Source organism: Hemibagrus wyckioides, unplaced genomic scaffold, assembly GCF_019097595.1.
Source record: "Hemibagrus wyckioides isolate EC202008001 unplaced genomic scaffold, SWU_Hwy_1.0 Contig2, whole genome shotgun sequence".
In the NCBI taxonomy this organism is placed as follows: domain Eukaryota; kingdom Metazoa; phylum Chordata; class Actinopteri; order Siluriformes; family Bagridae; genus Hemibagrus; species Hemibagrus wyckioides.
Genome location: NW_026690780.1, coordinates 618,027 through 641,026, shown reverse-complemented (window position 1 = coordinate 641,026; position 23,000 = coordinate 618,027). Strand labels below are relative to the sequence as shown.

At 36.7% G+C, this 23,000-nt stretch overlaps 2 non-coding genes across 2 annotated transcripts; one reads left to right on the top strand and one right to left on the bottom strand.

Moving 5' to 3' along the window:
- Nucleotides 1-19,655: 19,655 nt before the first annotated feature.
- On the top strand, nucleotides 19,656-19,727 carry trnap-ugg (transfer RNA proline (anticodon UGG)). The gene has a single exon. It is a non-coding gene; the product is annotated as a tRNA-Pro (tRNA).
- Nucleotides 19,728-22,623: 2,896 nt separating this feature from the next.
- On the bottom strand, nucleotides 22,624-22,705 carry trnal-aag (transfer RNA leucine (anticodon AAG)). The gene has a single exon. It is a non-coding gene; the product is annotated as a tRNA-Leu (tRNA).
- Nucleotides 22,706-23,000: the final 295 nt, after the last annotated feature.

Here is a 23,000-nt window from a genome sequence, read left to right as displayed (position 1 = left end):
GTCTGAATAGATGAATAAACATTTGTTACAGTCATAATAAATTAGTTGGTGCATTGTTAGGCCATTAAGAATTATTCCTGAACTTTCTGACACATCTGCAATCCATGGTTCTGACGTAAATAAAATGAAAAAAAAAAAAAACGAGGAACATAGTCTGTCAATAAAGTGGAAATATCTTTGTTAAAATGGATAAATAAGTTGAGAAAAACAGAAATCCTTGAGCTTAAGTGAGAGAATGCCACAACAGTCCTTATCTTACATTGACTCTGACTTGAATGTTTGAGAGAGAGCTTAAGATTATTTTTTTAAATTTTAAACTAATATAAACTTTAATATACTATAATGTACAAAAATATATCACAACACCTACACTATATTGCCAAAAGTATTCGCTCACCTGCCTTGACTCATATAAACATCCCATTCCTAATCCATAGGGCTCAATATGACGTCGGTCCACCCTTTGCAGCTATAACAGCTTCAACTCTTCTGGGAAGGCTGTCCACAAGGTTTAGGAGTGTGTATATGGGAATTTTTGACCATTCTTCCAGAAGCACATTTGTGAGGTCACACACTGATGTTGGACGAGAAGGCCTGGCTCTCAGTCTCCGCTCTAATTCATCCCAAAGGTGTTCTATCGGGTTGAGGTCAGGACTCTGTGCAGGCCAGTCAAGTTCACCACACCAGACTCTGCCATCCATGTCTTTATGGACCTTGCTTTGTGCACTGGTGCACAGTCATGTTGGAAGAGGAAGGGGCCAGCTCCAAACTGTTCCCACAAAGCTGGGAGCATGGAATTGTCCAAAATGTCTTGGTATGCTGAAGCATTCAGAGTTCCTTTCACTGGAACTAAGGGGCCAAGCCCAGCTCCTGAAAAACAACCCCACACCATAATCCCCCCTCCACCAAACTTTACACTTGGCACAATGCAGTCAGACAAGTACCGTTCTCCTGGCAACTGCCAAACCCAGACTCGTCCATCAGATTGCCAGATGGAGAAGCGCGATTCGTCAATCCAGAGAACGCGTCTCCACTGCTCTAGAGTCCAGTGGCGGCGTGCTTTACACCACTGCATCCGACGCTTTGCATTGCACTTGGTGATGTATGGCTTGGATGCAGCTGCTCGGCCATGGAAACCCATTCCATGAAGCTCTCTGTGCACTGTTCTTGAGCTAATCTGAAGGCCACATGAAGTTTGGAGGTCTGTAGCGATTGACTATGCAGAAAGTTGGCGACCTCTTCGCACTATGCGCCTCAGCATCCGCTGACCCCGCTCCGTCAGTTTACGTGGCCTACCACTTCATGGCTGAGTTGCTGTCATTCCCAAACACTTCCACGTTCTTATAATACAGCTGACAGTTGACTGTGGAATATTTAGGAGCGAGGAAATTTCACGACTGGATTTGTTGCACAGGTGGCATCTTATCACAGTTCCACGCTGGAATTCACTGAGCTCCTGAGAGCGACCCATTCTTTCACAAATGTTTGTAAAAACAGTCTGCATGCCTAGGTGCTTGATTTTATACACCTTCTGGCCATGGAAGTGATTGGAACACCTGATTCTGATTATTTGGATGGGTGAGCGAATACTTTTGGCAATATAGTGTATATGTGTGATTATGACAGAGAAGGATAATGGAGTTTGGTGGACTGTGATAATGATTGCTTCCATCTACCTAAGTGAGGATGATGTTCCCCAATCCTGCTGTACCCCACATATAGGGCAGTGGTGGTTCAAGTGGTTAAGGCTCTGGCTCATTGACCAGAAGATCAGGGGATCAAGCCAAGTTGCCACTGTTGGCTAAACCCCTCTGCTCCAGGGGTGCAGTATCATGGCTGACCCTGTGCTTTAACCCTAACCTCCAAGGATGGGATATGTGAAGAAAAAATTTCATTATGATGTAATGTATATCTGACAAATAAAGGCTATTTCTATTTCCCCAAGTTCCCTGCGTCCGGCCTTGTCTCTGCTCAGCACCATCTGGAATTCACAGCCACAGAGCACACCGCCGACAACAGCACCCTTTACCTTCTTACCTCACCACATGAACTTTAAAATAAAACAGCACATTGCTCACATCTGTATTCATTCATATATACAGAAGAAGCCTTTATTTGTCACTTAAACATTACAGCAAAGTGAAATTCTTTCTGCACACACTGCAACTTTGGAGATTGTGGTCAGAGCACCAAGTCAACAATGATACAGCACTCCTGGAGCAGTGAGGGTCTTAAAAGCCTTGCTCAGGGACTGAACATGTGGTTGAGTTACCTCATGAGAGTTACCTCTCTAGGGGAGACCACTTGGCCATCCTGACACACTAAAAGTTTATAGATTGTCAAGCTAATTATCTGAACTAAAAGCAATTAAACATCTAATCAGCTTGACAGGTCCTCTGTTGAAGTGCAGGATTCTGTATAGGTTTTGTAGTACCACAGAAACTAAACTACACTATTCCAATACTCAACTGTTTTATTTGTTAATACTGATAAATCAAGTGTTGTAGTCATTCTAGATAACATTCAAATATAAGATGTTAGGAGAAATTGGACTGCTAATCTTTGTTAGTTAATTAACTGGTCAATAAACAATAATCACCAGCATGAAATGGGATTTCCACCTGTTTGGAGTGTCCATACTCAGTAATTAATTTCTTTGTCAGGTTACACTCCACAGTGGTGGTTAATGGCTCAGAAGTAAATAGACACACTGAGCTTTGTAGATTTGTATTGGAATTGTAGTGTTTGAGAAGTATTTTCAATATACTGCAATATATTCATAGAAAGGTGCCAAAAAAACCCAGTTACTATTATGGTTAGACCTGAAGAGTAAGAAAGGGTCCATAGAGTGAACATATTCTGTAGTTTGTTCACAATACTTGACAGATTTATTTCTTTTATTTATAAACTTCTTTAGAACAGAAACTTATCTTATTTACATACTTCTTTAGAACAGGAACTTTTGCAGCTTAAATTGGGCTGACCGATGAAATAGAATCTGAAAAACAACATGACTATGTCGAATGGATTAGTGTTATGTTTGGTTACTTTAGAAACCAGTTTGGATTTAAATGGAATATTGGTTCCAGATAAAGATGCAGACACCTCTGACTATAAATATACACTGTGTAGTTAAATTACTGGTTTCAATTTTTATAAATAAATGATTATTTAAATGAATTAATTAAAAGATTTAATGATTATTACAATTATTTCCTTTAATTAATTTTTCCTGCTTCATGTTTGTTTGCATAAAATATAAATATAGCTCCTTTAACTGAAGCTGAATGTAAATCCTGGATTCTACTGAAATAATCAACAATCAACACTGTCATGTGATACAAAATCACACATAAATGAGAAAGAAAAGATAATGAATCAATAAAACAATAAACCCAGCCACTAATAAACGTGCTGCTGTCACTCTGTAACCATGTCTCTTTCAGGAAATGTTCAAGAAACTCAGCATTGTAGATTTTGTATCTATCATGTAGATTTTTATTTTTTACCTAATGAAATCATTTTTACATTGAAGATAAAGCTTTCAGATAATGTTGTGTTATTGGTCACATAAGTAAACAAACAATTATTTGATTAACTGATTGATTCATTGTCTAGCCCACTTGACATTGGACTAATATGGTCCAAAAAGGAGTTAGAGACCCCTGGTATAATATTTAAATCCTAATTATTAGATGAATGATAAATGTCATGTTCCACATGTGAGACTGAATGTAATGTCAGGATGCAGTAAGTCAAGAATCTGTCAGTAAAACTGGTGACACTGTCATATGATGCTGAGGGGTGGAGCTTCATGAACCTCTGAAATGTTAATATAATAAAGTACAGAAAGACCTCAGAATATTGTCATTTTACTAACACCATTCATCATGATCACTGTTATATTCATGTGTCTGTGGCTTTCATTAGGTAAGTTATCATTGACCTTCTCAGAAAGGAAGTGTTACATTAATGATTAATTAGCCTGTGTGATGTTAAGAATAATTAGAAAATGAGTCTGAGCAATGTAACTCAAAAATAAAAACTGAACTGAACTGAATTTAATTCCTTTTGGAAATAGACACGGCAAATTTACTCATGAGGGAATTTGTTTAAATCTGGATCCAGTTTCCTATGATGATCACTATGGAAATTTTGCATTCATTTTTCATATAAAAGCTTGATGTAGTGACCAGTGACCTTATTCATCACATATGCAGTTCCACTGCAAAATATCATAATTATTTAAAAATGTACAAATAATTAAAACACCACACAAACAGGTAAAGGCTTATATAGTATTGTATAGATGATAAATCTTGAAATACAACACCAGCCAAATTAATGGCTATAGTTTTCTGTCACTGATACTGTGATGTAATGATCTGTACAAAGTTACACTACAACAGCATCACTTCCTGGGTGTGTCCTTCTAGAGACGTGTAAAGTTCAGCACATACAGCACTATTATACAGAATCCTCACAGAGCTGTGTTCAGAAATGGATCAACTATACAACTTACTGTACATAGTGAGATACATACCACTGATTCTCACTCTAGTTACAGGTAATTCATTTTCAATTATATTTAAACAGTTAATTAATTGCATTAATTAATAATTATGTTGGGTTAATCTAGTAATTTATTGTTTTCTTAAGTTTATATTGGGTTTACAGAAAATACTTCACTAATACTTCATTGCTTTTATATATATAAAAGGTAGTTTTGCAGATAAAATTGGTCCAATGGATGAAGATGTCAACATTATTGGGGAAGAAACAGACACAGTTACTCTGAAATGTTCCTATGAGACAACCATTGAATTTGTTTTGCTTTACTGGTACAAACAATATCCTAACAGCGCACCACAGTTTTTACTGTTTAAAGGTGCAAGGTCAAGTACTGGCCAGAGCACTCCTGATGATGATCGATTATAGACACAAACAAGCAGAAACTCTACTGAACTTACTATCAGAGGTCTAAAGCTCTCAGATTCTGCACTCTATCATTGTGCTCTTGAAGGAGTGGCACAGTGACACAGAGTCACTGAAAGGCTTTACAAAAACAGTAAAATGGTACATATGAAGTATCAGAAACCACAAGATCAGAGAGACTCAACTTTATCAACATTGTGGTTAACCACAGGAAAAAAAAAAAAAACATTTGTAATAACATTTGCATCTTGCAAAGATAACAGAAAAAAGCATGCTGAGAGATTAACACAGCAACTACACAATTTTGTGGTAATTTCACAAACTTACATGTTTCAGGTGTCAGATGTTGCTGGTGAATACAATGTGCAATCACATTAATAAACAGCCTACAACCCACTGTAATCAATTTTCATTTGTCTTCCTGCTTCATACCTAGGGTTTCTTGGAGAAGCTCCAGATGCTCTGAAACTCTGACCAGGATAAAACATTGAAAAGGATCCGGCGTAAAACATTGCCAAATTTAATCATGCGAATCGTCAGTACTCTGAATTTCATACCAGCTCGGTTGAGGCCCGGGTTAACAACGACCGCCATCGGCGCCGTTGACCTACAGGGCGCTGGTGGAAATTGGGCTACTGTTGGTCGAAGAAGTAGAGGAGGGAGGAGAGTGTGTAGACAGAGAGAGAAGAGGAAAGGTAAGAGTGTAGGACTGAGAATAGGAACTCTGAATGTTGGTACTATGACAGGGAAATGTAGAGAGCTGGCTGATATGATGGAGAGAAGGAAGGTGGATATACTGTGTGTACAGGAGACCAGGTGGAAGGGTAGCAAGGCTCGTAGTATAGGAGCAGGATTCAAGCTGTTTTATTATGGTGTGGATAGTAAGAGAAATGGGGTAGGTGTGGTCCTGAAGGAGGAGTTTGTGAGGAATGATCTGGAGGTGAAGAGAGTGTCAGACAGGGTGATGAGTCTGAAGTTAGAGGTTGAAGGGGTGATGTTGAATGTTGTTAGTGGTTATGCCCCACAGGTAGGTTGTGAGTTAGAGGAGAAAGAGAGATTCTGGAGTGAATTAGATGAGGTGACAGAGAGTATTCCCACAGGTGAGAGAGTGGTGATAGGAGCAGATTTTAATTGGTGAGGGGAACACAAGTTAAGGTAAGATAAGGAGGTGATGGGCAAGTTTGGAGTTAAGGATAGGAACCTTGAAGGGCAGATGGTAGTGGACTTTGCTAAGAGGATGGACATGGCTGTGGTTACCACTTATTTTCAGAAGAGGGAGGAGCACAGAGTGACTTACAAGAGTGGAGGTGGAATGATTGTTGGTGCCAGACCTACAGTATTTCTTTGGCCTGTTAATACCAATCATCATTTGAATGACACAGAATCTCAGAATGTTTGCAACATCTTGTAAAGTCCATGCCTTCATTGATTCTTAATTTGAAACATAAAATTTATGATGAAATTATATATTTTCTTTAGTAATAGCCTAGTATAGAAAGCTTATTTACTTTAATAGCAACTATATTAATGCTGCTTTATCACAAAAAATGTTTCCAAGTTTTATTTGTAAATTAATCATATATCTATAAAGCAAGAGGAATAAATAATGCTTTAATAAAGCTTCAGTATAATGTAGCATAATCAATGATTTACAACTTAAATGCAAATTTTAATGTTAATTTAATATTATAGCAAAAGTTATGAGAGTGGTGCACTTAAAGTAGTCTGATGATCAACTATTTCCCTGATGAACAGTTTTCGGGATTTAAGTATCTTAAAATCAGATGTCCAACCTTCACATAATTAAATAAATTTAAAAAAAAAAAACTCGATACAAGAAACAACTGTTCTCAGATACAAAGATGACCTACCAGAAACTGCCCATGGATCATTTGATTTTTTTCTATATTCTACAGTTAAAAACTATTAAGAACATCAACATTTTCGACAGATAAAGTTAGTAAAGGACTTATTGTCCAATATTTTGACAAATAATTGTTCTTACTTGCCTATTTATGGTTAAATTATTTAATAAAATCCTGATTGTCCTTGAAAATAATATTACTACATGTTAAATATTACTAATTTAAATAACTGTAAAATCAGCAATGCAGTAGCTGACAACCAGCCCAACAGATTTCTAAGAACCCAGATAAATGTTATTTGTCCTGCTGTGTCTTCATTTAGACAGTTTAGTTCATACACAGTATTGTTAAGCTGTTTATTTTATTATAAAATTTACTTTTGATCTGAAGCTGCTTCTTTACATTTGTTTTATTTAAACTTGACTTCTTTTATTGACAGATCATTTCTTTTGTAGTTAAAATTGACACATTTTCATTTTCAATTTAAATTTAAATTTTATTTAAGTTTCTTGATTTATTTTTTTCTTTTTTGAATTTATTCGAATTTGTTTAGTTTCATTTAATGTTGAGTTCTTTAATTTAAACTCTATTTCAAATGCCACTTTTTATTGAAAACATTTTAGGTTTATATTTCTTTGTTTTTTTGTATTTCTTTATGTTATGCTTATTGTTTTATTTTAAAAAAATAGCAAAGCTGAAAATTGGGTCATAGGGAAGCATTGAGGCTGGTTTAGGTCATTCAAACTCTAGCAACATGCAGATTATTATAGCAACCTGCTAGAAACAACCTGGAATATCATAGAAACCTGCCTGCAATAAACTAGCAGCCAACTGGAGTCACATAGAAACATCCTAACAACACTGTGATACAGCGAGACCAGTTGGTGCACCATAAATGCCACCTAACAACACCCCAGCAAGTACCTGAACCATGATAGCAACCATTTAAACAACCAAGGAATCAGCTGAATTTCATGAGTAACTGGCTAACTACTAGTGTGGAGCCCAGGCCCAAGTTTTCAACTAGGCACACATTGAAACCTCATATAAACACTATACCAACCACGGGGAACTTTGTGACAAAATCTAGCTGAGTTCTGTTAGCAACTAGCACACTAAAATTCTGCAACTAGGAAGAATCAGAAAGGAAGAATCAAAATAAAGCCTTCTATAAACACCATAACAACCATCTTGGACCTTTGAACATCATGTTGAAACCTCATACAAAACACCAAAGCAACCACCTAGAACCCCATAAAAGCCATCAATCAGTATCCAAACAACCAGCTAAACTTTTATCAACTAGCTAAACTAAAGTTTTGCAACCAGAAAGAATCGGAATCAAATCTGCTTAAAAACACCATAGCAACCACCTGGGACCACAAAACAGCACCTAACAACATGCAACTAACAGCTGAGCCTTACTGTTAACCTACATGCTCCAACCTTCCTACCAGCATAGGTCATATTGAAACCTCATAGAAACACTAAAATAGACCAGTCAAATCAGACTCTAGCAACCACCTGATTTTCATTAGCAACCAACAAAATACAATTCTTTAAGCATCTTAATCCATACTGAAACTCCTTGCAATAGCAATCATTTGGGACACCAAAATAGTTTCCTGGACAATCTTAAGTAATCAATTAGCAACAACAATACACACCACAAAACCCCCATAATAATGGCCATCATGCAATACCAGTAACCATATGAGTTCCCTAGCAACTAACAAGCCTGAAACCCCTGCAACCAGGAATAATCATAATAAAACCTCATTAAAAAAAAAAACATAGAACCCAAATACTGTTTCTAATACCAGGATTAAGTAGCTGAGTTTCCTTAGCAGTTCCTACTAGTTACCACCTTGTAACCAACAGGAATCATGTTAAATCTCCTAAAAACACAATAGAAACCGCCTGGAACCCCATAACAGCCAACAAGCAATATCTAGTAACCAGCTTAGATCCATTAGCAGCCAACAAACTACAACCCTGTAAACAACTTAAATCATACTAAAATATTTTTTGAAAAACCATAGCAACCACATGGGACTCCATTACAGCTTCCTAGTGTCACCCAACCAAATAAATGAGACCTTATAACAGCTACCAGCCACCTGAGTTTCTTTAGCAACCAGCTAATTCATTTTTTTTTACTACCTGGAATCATTTTGAAACTTATAGTAAACATCACAGAAACCACTTGGAACCTCATAACATTCACCAAGCTATACTATAGCAACCACTTGAGTTTTCACAGCAGCAAAGAAGCTACAATCCTGGGATGGTAAAATCCCACAGTTCCAAGGATGGTAAAATCCCACAGTGTATTTCACCATATAACCTCTGAAAATCAGAGCCCCAATCTTGAGCCTATCCCAGGAATACTGGGCGTACATTGGGTCCTTGGATTGAAGCCTCTTACAGGACAACATGCTAGAACACACATTCACACCTAGGAGCAATTTAGCCAAACAGCTAAATTATCAGCTACTGGCATGTCTTGTGGCCATGGAAAGAACATGCAAAACCTTGTGGCTCAGAATCAAAGCAGGGATGCTGAAGCTATGTCAAGGTGCTACTTACCAACTTGACTACTTAGCTGCCGTAGCTCACTAGTGTGTGCACTATCTAATGCAAATTTTAACAAAAAAAGTAGATGATTCAGAACTTAGCCAACTGCCTGCTATCAGGTTGCAGACGTAACCTGGTAACTTTATGTGACTTCATGTCACATCTAAACAGCACAGCCGGACCTTCATAAAGTTGAAGAAAAGAGACATGCTTTTACTTGGACCAAAGTCTGCAGTGAATTACTGCACACCTCTAAAATGTGCAAATAAGAAATACCAGCACAAATGTATGCCAAAAATGATTCACTGTGAAAAAAAAATAGAAAGTGCAGCAGGTAAGCAAAGGTTCAATAGTGATAGAGATCAAGGAGCACGTTGATGCTAGTCTGTTTATCACAGAGGTTCACATATTGCAATGTTCATTCAGGGTAGGTACTGAAGTCCGTCTTTAGACCCAGACGATAACTATAGCATTAAATACACTGTTTAGCATGTAGCACTACAGAATGATTAAAATTAATCTGAATATATGATTGAATGCAGTTACTATACTATAGACACAATATGCAAACAATTAGTAAAGAGTTTCTCATTCTAGTGAACTGCTTAATATTATCACCAAATCTATCAAAATTTAGCCTTAACAGATTTAAACATGCAATAAAATATTATGAACATTCACTGCTTGTTATTTAAATAGATTTAGCACATATAATGCCAGAACTAACATGACTATGACCAAGTAAAAGTGGGTGGAGCTAGATGTGGTAAGATACAGTTTAGAAAGTTTCACAGAGATCCTGCCATTTATACCTACTGCAAGAGAGACACAACAGTCATGTTACTCTTCTTTATTTTCATAGTTGTTAAAAACATTGGTAAGTCATTTATATTATACACGAACTTTAGATGAATGCTGGAGATTTGAGCTGGTACCTAAAAATGATAATTCATTTTTAAAAACTCTTACACAATGAAAGTAGAAATGTTTATGTTGTTGTAATGTTTTACAGCAGGTGCTGTTGACAGCAGCATTACACCAGAACAAACCATCATATCTTCAAGTGAAGGCAGCAACATCACACTGACCTGCACATCTATTGTCATTTCTGTGACAAACAAAAGCATCTGCTGTGTCAGAAACATTGAACTCATCTGAAACTCTTGAGTACAGGAGCATTTTATTTTTTATATTTAACTACCTGTAACCTTTGGCTGAGCATTAAGGGGTTAATTAAAGTTTGCAAAAAATATTTTTTTCTAATTTTCAAATAAACCTTATTTTCTTACTTAGTGGTTCTAACAATAAGCCACCTTCTACTGCACACATGACCAACAAAGGAAGGAAAACAATAAATACCACTGCAACATACATTGAATCCAGTAAAACTGTCTTAGATAGAATTTCACAAAACAGTGAGGTAATGGAACTGAGAAATGGTATAAGTGAATTCATGGCTTCTTAGGACCACATTATTATAATAATAATAATAATAATAATAATAATAATAATAATTCTATAGATTTATAGGACCAGTATATAGTATAGAACAGTTATCATGAATATGCATAAATACAAGTAGGTGGAGCTAGAGGAGGAGATGTACATTAAATAGTAACACTGACATTCATTTCTAAAGCTAGAGGTTTGAACTAAACACTCAGGAAAACAATGTTGTTCCTCTTCGTGGTGTTTTTCACTCTTGCTGATGTTGGTAAGTCATATACACTGCACACAAAATATTATTTTTTCTAATTAAGAAGACACAATTTTCCATGTGAAATGTGTCATTTATGATTAAAATATCACAATATTGTTGTAATGTTTTTATAGCAGAGGCTGCTGACAATAACATTAAACCAGATCAAACCAATGTATTTTCAATGGAAGGCAGCAACATCTCACTGTCCTGCACATATACTGGATCAGTTAACAGTCTCCACTGGTATCGACAAAAACCTGGATCAAGACCTGAGTTTCTGCTGCTGATTGATGAAAGAAGTGAATATGTCACACATGCTCATCCACCTCACCCACGATTGTCCATAAAACCAGATAAAACGAGTAAGAAAGTGGATCTGATCATCTCCTCTGCTGCTGTATCAGACTCTGCACTATACTACTGTGCTCTGCAGCCCACAGTGACAGGAAATCCAGCTGCACTGTACAAAAACTCTGACACAGTTTTGTTAGACTGAAAGCAGCTCTTCCAGTGCTTTAGAGAGAGTTACATGTCCTTTTGGGGGATTCTGTCTTTCTCTCTACTGGTCAGGGTCATGGTTGATATGATATGAACTCTGTTCACATGAGGTAGGAAAACACCCTTTGCAGATCTCCATATACAAACCATACACAAACCCTTTCACACACTCATTCACACAAAAACATTATTTCTCCTAGCAAATGTCCTACTTCATGTTTTTTGGAGGGGATGCAAAACTGCACACAAACTGACAGTAACCTGAACTCATCATCAAACTGGGGACCCTGAAGCTGTGATGCAGCAACACTACCTGCTGTGTCACTGTGCTATCACTGTTAAAATCCTTCTGCTTAGTGTTTTCTTTTAGTGAGGTGTTTTCTACCCTCATGGTACAATTCCATCTAACTTCACATATATAATAGTCAAAGTAATCAGAGATTTTCAACAAGTAAAACCTCAACATAATGAGATCATCTTCAAAACTAAGCTCTTATTCGCAAACTAAATCTTATTAGCAAACCAATTCCTTGTATTTTCAAACAAGTAACTGTGAACAATGTCATGTGAATATAAAGTATTTCTCAATGGCCAGTTCCGTTCAGGTGTTTAGTTTTACAACAACTGTTTTCTTTTAGTTTTTCCTTCTTATTTCTTTTTCTGCTTTACATTAAATGATATAAAGAAAAAACAGAAACACATATACAATGACAAAAGCAGCAGTATTTGAGAGAGAAATGGATGGGCGTTATGAAGCCACCACAAAGTAAATGGTGTTGTAAATACAATTTAAATATAAGGTCTAATATATAATTACTAATCCACAGTATATATGTGTGGCTGTGTGACCTGTTTGCAGGGTTTAATTTATTGTCTTAAATTAGGTTTTTCTCTTCAGTGAACACAAGATGGCGCAGTCACTTATCTTATTGTGGGTTAAGTACTAGAGACACTACCACACAACCTGCTCACATTCTCTGAGATGATGGAAGCTACTTTTCACAGTAAAACCTTTGTGACATAGAGTATACTTGTTCTTCTATCATACATACTGCTGATATAATATCCTAACCCCTGCCCTGGTTACTCTTAGTGCCTAAGATAATTTCAGAGATACCATTCTGATTAAACAACACAACTGTCCACTTAACACTAAACTGTCATAAGAATAAATACTCATCTAATGTCATTTCTGTGACAAGCAAAAGCACCTGCTGTGTCAGAAACACTGAAAACTGGAAACTTATCTGTAAATCTGCCTTTACTCTTCTTTCTCTTCTTCTGATGCTACAGTGAGTACAGGAAAGCTTTTTCTGAATTATCAAGGAAAAATATTCTTTCTTATTCTGAAATAAACCTTATTCTCTTCCACTTAATGGTTCTAACATTAATCTGCCTGCTGGTGTTTACACAACAGTTACCTAATTTGGAGACATCACTAGCATACATCATTTAAATATTTAAGAATGTAATTATTAGATTAGATTTTTACTAGATTAAATTGATCATTTTTACATAAATACATTGTTTTCTTGCTTTCAGTATGTGTTTACTTAAATGTGCTCTGGACAGGTTTCCCATATGAGGCTGAATGTAAAGCCAGGATGTTTCAGTAAGAATCAACAATCTGACAACAACATTGGTGACACTGTCATGTGATGCTGTGGGGTGGAGCAATTTTGAAGCTTTATGGTGTTAACATATTAGATTACAGAAAGATCTCCACTATTTTCACTGAGCTAAGACCAGTCATCATGTTCACTGTTATATTCATGTATCTGTGGCTTTCACTAGGTGAGTTAACATTGACTTTTTGTTATTACAGAAATATTAACTATATTATATTAAATATTAGTCTGTGTGGTGATGCAGTGTGAAAATGCAGTGTGTGGGTCTTAGGTATTTCCTATTGATTATTTAAAGGTTAAAAATGTTATGTTGTCTTCTCTATGACAGGTGACTCCATGGTAGATTCAATAGAGCCAGATTTCACCAAGTTGTAGATGAAGGTGATGATGTTACTCTGTCCTGCAAATACAAACCAAGCACAAGTTCAGCAAACAACTACCTCCACTGGTACAGGCAATATTCAAAATCTAAACCTGAGTTCCTTCTGTATATTCACCAAAGAGGAAAACCAATCAGTCCCAACAATCCCTCAAGAATGTCTGTTAAAGTTGATGATAAACAAGTGGATCTGATCATCTCCTCTGCTGCTGTGTCAGACTCTGCTCTATACTACTGTGCTCTGAGGCCCACACCTCCATCATCATCACTACATTCAGGAAAATATATTGCTAGCATCCTGAACAGCTGTACCAGAGTTTAATAGGTGAAACTGCATTGAGTCTCGGAGCACAAGTACCTACAGCAGAACAAAAACACTAGAAACATCAGGGTCTCTCTGACCTTTAAGATAAATATCGTAATGAGTAATGCAAACCTTTTAACCGGTAAACAAACCTTTCCTTTATTTTACTCAAGCTGTTTTTACTGTAAGGAACGTGACAGAATGTTAGATGTGTTATTATGAAACTGCAATGAGAATTGCAGAATATGTCAAACTGACATAATTTCCACATTATAATATTTACCCCATCAAACAGATCACTTTTCCCAACCCTGAGTACTGGTTTCACACTAAATCATGATTAGACTAGTGATTATCCAGTTAGCGCCCCAAAGGACTTGGTTACAGATGTATGTTATCTAGCTAGCGAACCTCGCTAATCATTTCATTTACACAATATCATATAGAGTGTAAAGCTTGCTGAACTCGGGTGAAGGTTTTAATAATTATTCCGTATAATATTTAGATAGATTTCGGATGAGGGACTGGGACAGGAGGTTTTTGAGACTTTAATCAGTCACCATGTACGGTGAATTTACACAAGCTAATGCTAACTAATGCATATAACTAAATATTTGTCTGTTTATTCTCAGCTTAACTAGCTTACAAAGTCACAGGTTTATTAACGTTTCGGCGTTAAAAAGGAAATTTTTGTTTTTTTACTTCTCCCTTTTTAAAAAACAAAACAAAAAAACAATCAAAATCCTCTATTTCTGGGTGTGGGTGAAAAAAGCACTGGTTTATCTACACTGTTAGCAAGCCTGGATAATTAACTTGGTAGCATCATTAAGATAAATATCGTAATGAGTAATGCAAACCTTTTAACCGGTAAACAAACCTTTCCTTTATTTTACTCAAGCTGTTTTTACTGTAAGGAACGTGACAGAATGTTAGATGTGTTATTATGAAACTGCGATGAGAAGAAGCACTTATGATGGGGCGGCGGGAGGAAATGTACAGTACATCATCTTTTTTGGAGAACAGGACATGTTTAGGCTTACATCCTGCTTCGTGTTAAGGTGTAAATTAAGTCGCCATCTAGAACACCATAAGTGAATTACAGAGATTTTTTTGTTTTTTACGTTTTAACAGGATGCAGTTGGCGTACAGCTGGCCTCCGTGGCTCCGATTCGGTTCCTGAGGACTCCTTCTCATCGGGACTCCATCAAAGCAGAGCTCTCCGGGTCCTGTGTAAGCTTATGAATGCCTGTGTAACATGACAGCTGTTTAAATCTGAAAGACTTTGATAATAGAGAACTCCATTAGGACTCCATTATGTAAAGTTAATTTCTTTTTGTAACTTTTCTGCTCTCTGCAGGCCTACCACTACAACCTCGTGGACGTGTTTTACGAGCTGCTTCTCTGCGGATACTTCACGAAGGGCTTAACGCCTCAGCCAGTAAGCGTCTTATCGGGAGATTTAAAAGCGATGCTTGAATGTAGTTTGAGAACAGGATCTATTTTATTTCATTTTGTTTTCCCATATTTTAAACCCTGGCATTAACAGAGCTTGTCGTCTCCCTTTCCTAAAGCTTCAGGGAGGACTCTCGGAGCGCCTGCTTGCGCTCATCAAGTGGGTTGTAGACGTTCGGGAGCCTGGAGCAAAGATCTACTTCACAGTGCTTATTGTAAGTGTTCAAATATCTTCTGATGCCACGTTACACAAATGGTCAGCATTGTATCTCTAAGACAGTGACATTACACTGGATTTGTGTTTGTGTCATTTGTTGATAGGATCAGCTTACAGGCCTTTTTGTGGTACTGTTCTCTCAGCCCCTGGAGCTCTACACCGACCCGCCAGCTTTAGCCAGCACGGTTAGGCAGCTCCTCGGGCAGCATGTCGAGAAGAAGATGGTGAAGACTTTGGAGAGGCTCTTGGCAATGTCCTTCCCTTACTTCTACACCTTCCCAGTACCCACCAACACAACACACACACACAAAAACACAATTTATTGCACAAGTTCCCATTCCATACTTTGTTACAGTTCATATTTTGTCCCTACATTGCTCAAGCGCTCCACAGATGAGTATAAATTGATTTTGTAACATTTCAATTGTCACATTTTAAAATATCTCTCTTCTTTTTCCCCTTGACAGGTCTGCACAACGATCCCAGGACTTTAGGACCAGAATTGCACAGTCAGTTGTAGCCTGTGTAGCATTTTATCATTCTCACTAGAAATAATTGCTTTCTCGTTACATTTCCAGGTTTAGTGTTAATGAATTTTCTGTGTTTGTCTTTCATCTAATATCATTTCAACCAATATTAACCCTCCTCTCATCATCCTCCTATCCTAACTCTAATAACGTATTTCATTTGCATCTATTACAGCCTCGGTCAGATCATTTCTATACATCAAGATATGTGTATATATATAAAATGTTGATTTTCAACTCAACTCCAATACATGACATTAGGTTTAAACTTTAATTCATGATAAAGGCACATGGTTACTTTTTGTTTATTCAGTACACTGTTACTCTGAAATGTTCATATAAGTGAAGCAGAGATAACATTCTGCTTTATTGGTACAAACAATATCCTATATTTTATATCCTGTAATTTATTTTCCATTCATACATTTATTTATTCTTTCATGTGTTTATTATTCCTGTGTGTATAAATGTATGTTACTTTACCAAATGTGAACTAAGATCCAGAACAAAATGTGAGCACTCCAGACCATAATTCCATTGTATAGTTACAAGAAGTTAAAATGGATGAATAAGGAAAGTGTTAGTCAAATTTGCTTTCCTTTTATTGATCATAATGAAATTCATCAAGATTGAGTGAAAATGAAATGAAAATGGAAATTGTGTATTAACATTTGTATTTTCAGTTAAATGGATGTACAATGTCTGCCAAATTTTAAATGGATCAGCAAAAATCCATTCACAGTTGCATTTCCCAGGTCTTAAGTGTTACGACCCTGACCTGTGGAAACAGCACTTACTCTTCCCTGCACCACCTTCCATTCACAAACCTGTGCTCCACCTCAGTCCTGCCTCCACATATGGCTTTCATGGAGGAGGTGAGAGGAAGAAGCCCTTTCTCTCCAAAAAAACATGGCAGCATCTTAACAAATTCGGGAACAATATTTTTTTGGCCTGATGGTTAATCATTATTCATAGTTTCATGTTTGGTGAAGGTCAAACAGAGTTTATCACAACAAACACCTCATACCAAGTGTCATGTTGGTGGAGGGGTGAGGATTCAGTTGTTTTGCAGCCACAGGCTCTAGAAAACTTTTAATCATTTGGACATTGATGATCTCCACTTTATATTAGAATATTCTTGAGACAAATGTAAGACTGTCCATGAGCTTATGTTGTGCTGAAACTGGGTCATATTAAAGGACAATAATCACAAGCACACCAGCAAATTTGTCTCTTTAAGGATGCTGAATCTGAGGACTTGTTTTTGTCTAGGTTAATGTCAGAAATACAGATAAAAAAGAAAAAGACGGGTTATTCTTGTGTTCTGATATGCTGAAATGCTGTAATGATTCCAAATGAATCTGTGAATTGAAACTGTGAACTATTCCCAGCGTGGTGAGCAATACTTTTGTTTTAAATATATTGATGGTTCTTGATGTAAATAATGTATATGTCTATTTAAATTCAGCTCCTGCAGATGGCAGTACATGACATGAAAATACTCTAGAACTGAACCTGATTGGACCTGGACACAACAGAACCATGTGGAGTGTTAAAGTAGCCATGAACATTAAACCTGAACAAAGCTTCAGCACAGATACATGGTGTGTGGAGTGCAGTCCGACTGAAACACTTGAATTACTGCAGAATCTTGAGCTTAATACAAGATGCTTATGTATTTGTGCACATGCTCTCAAACACCACCTTGTTAGGGGTTTTATATTGTTATAATTTGGTGTTTTGTTTAGACTTTAAGGGTGTACTATAAATCTGCTGAAGAATTTAATTTCACAATAAGAATTGTTTGTAATTGCAACAATATATTTTGTAGATTAGAAAAGGTTTAAGTTCATAGAAATAGGAAATACAGGAAGTAAATATATGAATCTTTTACTCATTATATTCTTTTAGAACATGTGTGTGTATTTTACATAATGTGGCACATCCTGCACTCTGATTGGTTAAAACAGAGGGAAGCTACAGTTGAGGCTTTGTACACAAGAAATGCTTAGATGCTTCACTGAAGACAGAGTAGAAGGAAACTTGACATTTACAATAACATAAAAAGGAAACTTTCAGAAGAACAGAGGAAATTAAAACATGATGGTTTTCTGTATGTTTCTGTTTTTTACCATGTTCATAGGTAAGCTTATATTTTATATATCCCCATATATCTTGTTTAAATGTTTTATAACTAGTAAAGAAATGTTTCCATGTGTGAGTGTTTTAGATTGTAAGCATGTACTGTATGTATACTGTATAATATAAAATGATAGTATTCTGAAATAAATGTCCTCTTCAGGTGAGAGCACACAGGACAGCATTACTCCAACATCTTCTGCTGTCTATGGTAAAGAGGAGCAAGAAGTTACACTCTCCTGTGATTATAAATACACTGTTTCTATGAACAATCTACAGTGGTATGGACAATATTCCAATGCAGCACCAGAATTCCTCGTTCTGTTGACGGAATCGGGAGGGAATCAGACAGGTGATACTCCTCATCCTCATTTGCCTGCTAAAGTTCATAAGAGTCTGAAGTGTGTGGATTTGGAGATCTCGCCTGCTTCAGTATCAGACTCTGCACTGTACTACTGCGCCTTGCAGCCCACAGTGACAGGAAAGTCAACTTCACTGTCCAAAAACCTACAGAGACCTCAAACATGAAAGTGTTAAAGAATCACAATAAGAAGAAAAGACTGGAAGCTATGCATAACATCAGCATTCTGATTATTGATCCAATAGAAATGTATGTATATAACCACATATGAATACTTTATTTGAATTGAATAGACAAAACATTCTAAGTGAATCCAAATACAGATAGAAAAGTTAGGTGTGTGTTTGAAGAAGCCACATGTTCACTCCCTCTGCAGTATTAAGTGCAGTTCTCATAAACAATAGTGGCAGGTTTGATGGTTTATTTACTTAATGACAGTGTAAAGATCACATGCTGGAATTTGATTCTGTTCTAGGAATAAAAATGTGCATATTGTACAACTCTTTTGACAAGCAGCTGATTTGATTTATTTTTATTTTATGTTTGTTTGTTTGTTTATTTTACTGAGAATGAGATTTAATGTGTTCATCATGTGTGTCTTTGCAGGGTGTTTAATATATTTTTGAGAATTACAGGATACCTGAAAGTATGTATAACTAAGAATAAGAATTGTGGAAAATAAAAACACAGTTTCCATCACACAATCAGGAAATAAATAAGCTCTACTGAAATAGTGCTCCATAATCAATTCTTGAGGTAGATGAGCTACAACAGCTAAAGACCACATCGGGTTTCATTCCTGTTCACCAAGAACAGAAATCTAAGACTACAGTAACAACCCTGTAAATGACATAATTTGGCCCAATGGCAAGAGCTGCTTACTTGGTTCACACTTAGCGTCTGGATTCCAAAAAGGTTTGAATCCCACAGGAGCCTCGCTTTATTGTTAACTTGACTTTGTGTAACCGAGTTCCTTTTACTCGGACCCCAGTCCATATGAGCAAGAAGGTCATACAGTTACAGAGTACAGTGAACCTCCATTGGCGCACATCAAGCTGACAGGGACGACTTGGCTCGTTGGTCTAGGGGTATGATTCTCGCTTTGGGTGCGAGAGGTCCCGGGTTCAAATCCCGGACGAGCCCTGGTTTTACATGGAATAGAGTGGTTGGAACAAAACTAATGGATACTTGCACTGCTGGCTTGGTTCTCGCTTGGAAGCTTGTTTCTCCAGAGGTCCAAGAAGGTTCAAATCCCACTGTAATTACCTCTGAAAATTATCTCTGGAATACAGGGAGCGGGATGGAGAATGTCACACTTTGTGGAGACACGAACCTCTGAAATATTAATATAATAGAGTACAGAAAGACCTCAGAATATTATCATTTTACTAACACCATTCATCATGTTCACTGTTATATTCATGTGTCTGTGGCTTTCATTAGGTAAGTTATCATTGATCTTTTCAGAAAGGAGGGTAAAAGGTAAAACCCTATGCCACCACGTCTGTCTGCTAAAGTTGATGATAAAACTAAACAAGCGGATCTGATCATCTCCTCGGCTGCTTTTAATGTTTGATAATATACAATTAGAAGGTAATTTATTCATAATCACACTCTCTGGTATCAACCAGATGAGGATGGGTTCACATTTGAGTCTTCCTCATATCGTCTCAGGGAGTTTTTTCTTGCCGCTGTTGCCTCAGAGTTGCTCATTAGGGGTAAAGTTAATTTTCAACTTTGTAATTTCTATTCTGAATTTCAGTTTTTCTGTAAAGCTGCATTGAGACAATGTCCATTGTTAAAAGTGCTGTACAAATAAAAATGAAGTGAAGTGAATTTAATTACCTTTTGGGAACAGACACAGCAAATTTACTTATGAGAGATTTGGTTTAAATCTGGATCCAGTTTCCTATGATTTTCCACAGCAAATTATCATCATTATTTATAAATGTACAAATAATTTAAAAACCACACAAACAGATAAAGGCTTATAGTATTGTATAGATGATAAATCTTAAAATACAACACAGACATATTAATGACTCTACACTACAACTGCATCACTTCCTGGGTGTGTCCTTCTAGAGACGTGTAAAGTTCAGCACATACAGCACTATTATACAGAATCCTCACAGAGCTGTGTTCAGAAATGGATCAACTATACAACTTACTGTACATAGTGAGATACATACCACTGATTCTCACTCTAGTTACAGGTAATTCATTTTCATTTGTTAATCAACTGTATTAATAATTACAATGGATTTATAATCAGTTACTTAATTATATTAATTAATACTCATGTTTGTATTAACCTAGTAATTTCTTCAATCAATATTTGTTTTACAAAAACTACTGATACACACTGATATATTTCTTTATGTTACTTACAGTTTTGCTGATAAAATTGGACCAACAGATGAAGATGCCAACATTGTCAAGAAAGAAACAGAGACTGTTACTCTGAAATGTTCATATGAGTCAAGCAGTGATCGTATTTATCTTTACTGGTACAAACAATATCCTAACAGCGCACCACAGTTTTTACTGTATAAAGGAGCATGGTCAGGACCTGATCAGAGAACTCTTGATGATCGTCAATTAGAGTTAAAAACAAGCAGAGACTCTACTGAACTTAATATCAGAGGACTAAAGCTCTCAGATTCTGCACTCTATCATTGTGCTCTTAGAGTAGAAGCACAGTGATACAGAGTCACTGAAAGGCTTTACAAAAACATCAAATAGCACATACACATACAAAAGGTTTCTAAAAACTACAGCAACTTTTTATCAGTTAACCGCAGACATAAATAAAAAAATATGGCAACATGCAGCTGAAAGAAATAGTAAATGAAAACAAAGTGTTTTCAAACATGACAACTACACATTAATTACAATAAATTCACAAATCTATATGTTTCAGGCTTAAAAAATATTTTACTGATGCTATCTGAGCCATTGGGTCACATGTTGTTGCTGTCTATTTTTAATAAAAGTTATTGACATTTTCTCTTGCATTTTCATTCATTATTTTTTTTGTTCATGTGTAATTATGCATGTACATCCTGGAAATGCGTGTTGCTTTGCAGGATGTGTGCTAAGGCAATGGCCCTTTACAAACAATCAGACCAGCTGTGGGTTTAATCATCCAGATTTATTCATATTAATTATCCAAATGTAGGGAAATGTGATATGACAGAGTTTGTGGCATGTTTTTTGGTTTAAGATGAGAATTTTGAGTATTTCTGAAACTGTTCTGAACAGAATTTTTTGGGATTTTGATACACAACAGTCTATAAATAATCCCTCTTTACAATCACAGTGAAGAGAGAAGCATCTATAACAATAAAAGATGTCCAATCTTGATGTGGATGAGCTACAGGACTTCAGGATTCTCTGCTGTCATTGAAGAGCAGGACTCTGAGGTTACACTGGAAACAGACTTACAGCAGAAGATTGGACAGTGACAGTATTCACAACTTCAGTTGAATACAAAACTGACAGATTCTAGCCTGAGCAACGACGTGCAGACTGCATTTATCAAAGGATCCTGAAAAACAGAAATCTCTAAACTATATAATTTATCTGTTTTTAAACAGCAAACAGATTATTTTTGGGTTAGATTTGTATCATTTTCATAGGAAATCCTTGGACGGTTTAATGTTTTTTTTTGTATTTCTTTAAATATTTTATTATTTTCCTATTTATTTCTTATTTTTCTATACTACTTGCTATGCTCTTCATTGTATTATATTTCAGTGCACTGTTGTTGAGAAGAGCACCCACAGTTTCGTTGTACTCCTTATGTGCAATTACAATAAAATTTATTCTATTCTATTCTATTCTGTTCTATTCTATTCTATTCTATTCACAGAAATAAAGCCGATAGATAGTCGTGCAGTGTGAAAACAATGGTGACCCAACAACTTTGAAAATCTTGCATTGTGAACTCAGCATTAAGGCCTCGCGCTCAACCGCACACCCCTGAAGGTGTGGGTGAAGGAACAACCTTCTGCTGTTGTCGACCCAAAAGTTCAGCTGGCAGCGGTGGGATTCGAACCCACGCCCCCGAAGAGACTGGAGCCTTAATCCAGCGCCTTGGACCGCTCGGCCACGCTACCCATGCATTTGGAAGGTTGTGGGGCTGTGGTCAAGGGAGGCCTGCCAGGTCGGGAAAGAGAGGCACTCTGGCAGGCAGTCGCAATGGTTGTACCACGCACGCTTCCATTACCAGACGTGATTCAAGATCCAAACCCAGGAAAGGTTTTGCAAAGTGGATTGAGAGCCTTAGGCTCTTGTTGACAAGGTTTGCTGATATGAACTTGAATCCCAGTCTGTTGCAATCAAGGTGCACGATCCGTGCCGCTGTCTTCGGGACTGAGCACTGCATTGATCTGCGTGGATCTCCAGTGGCGA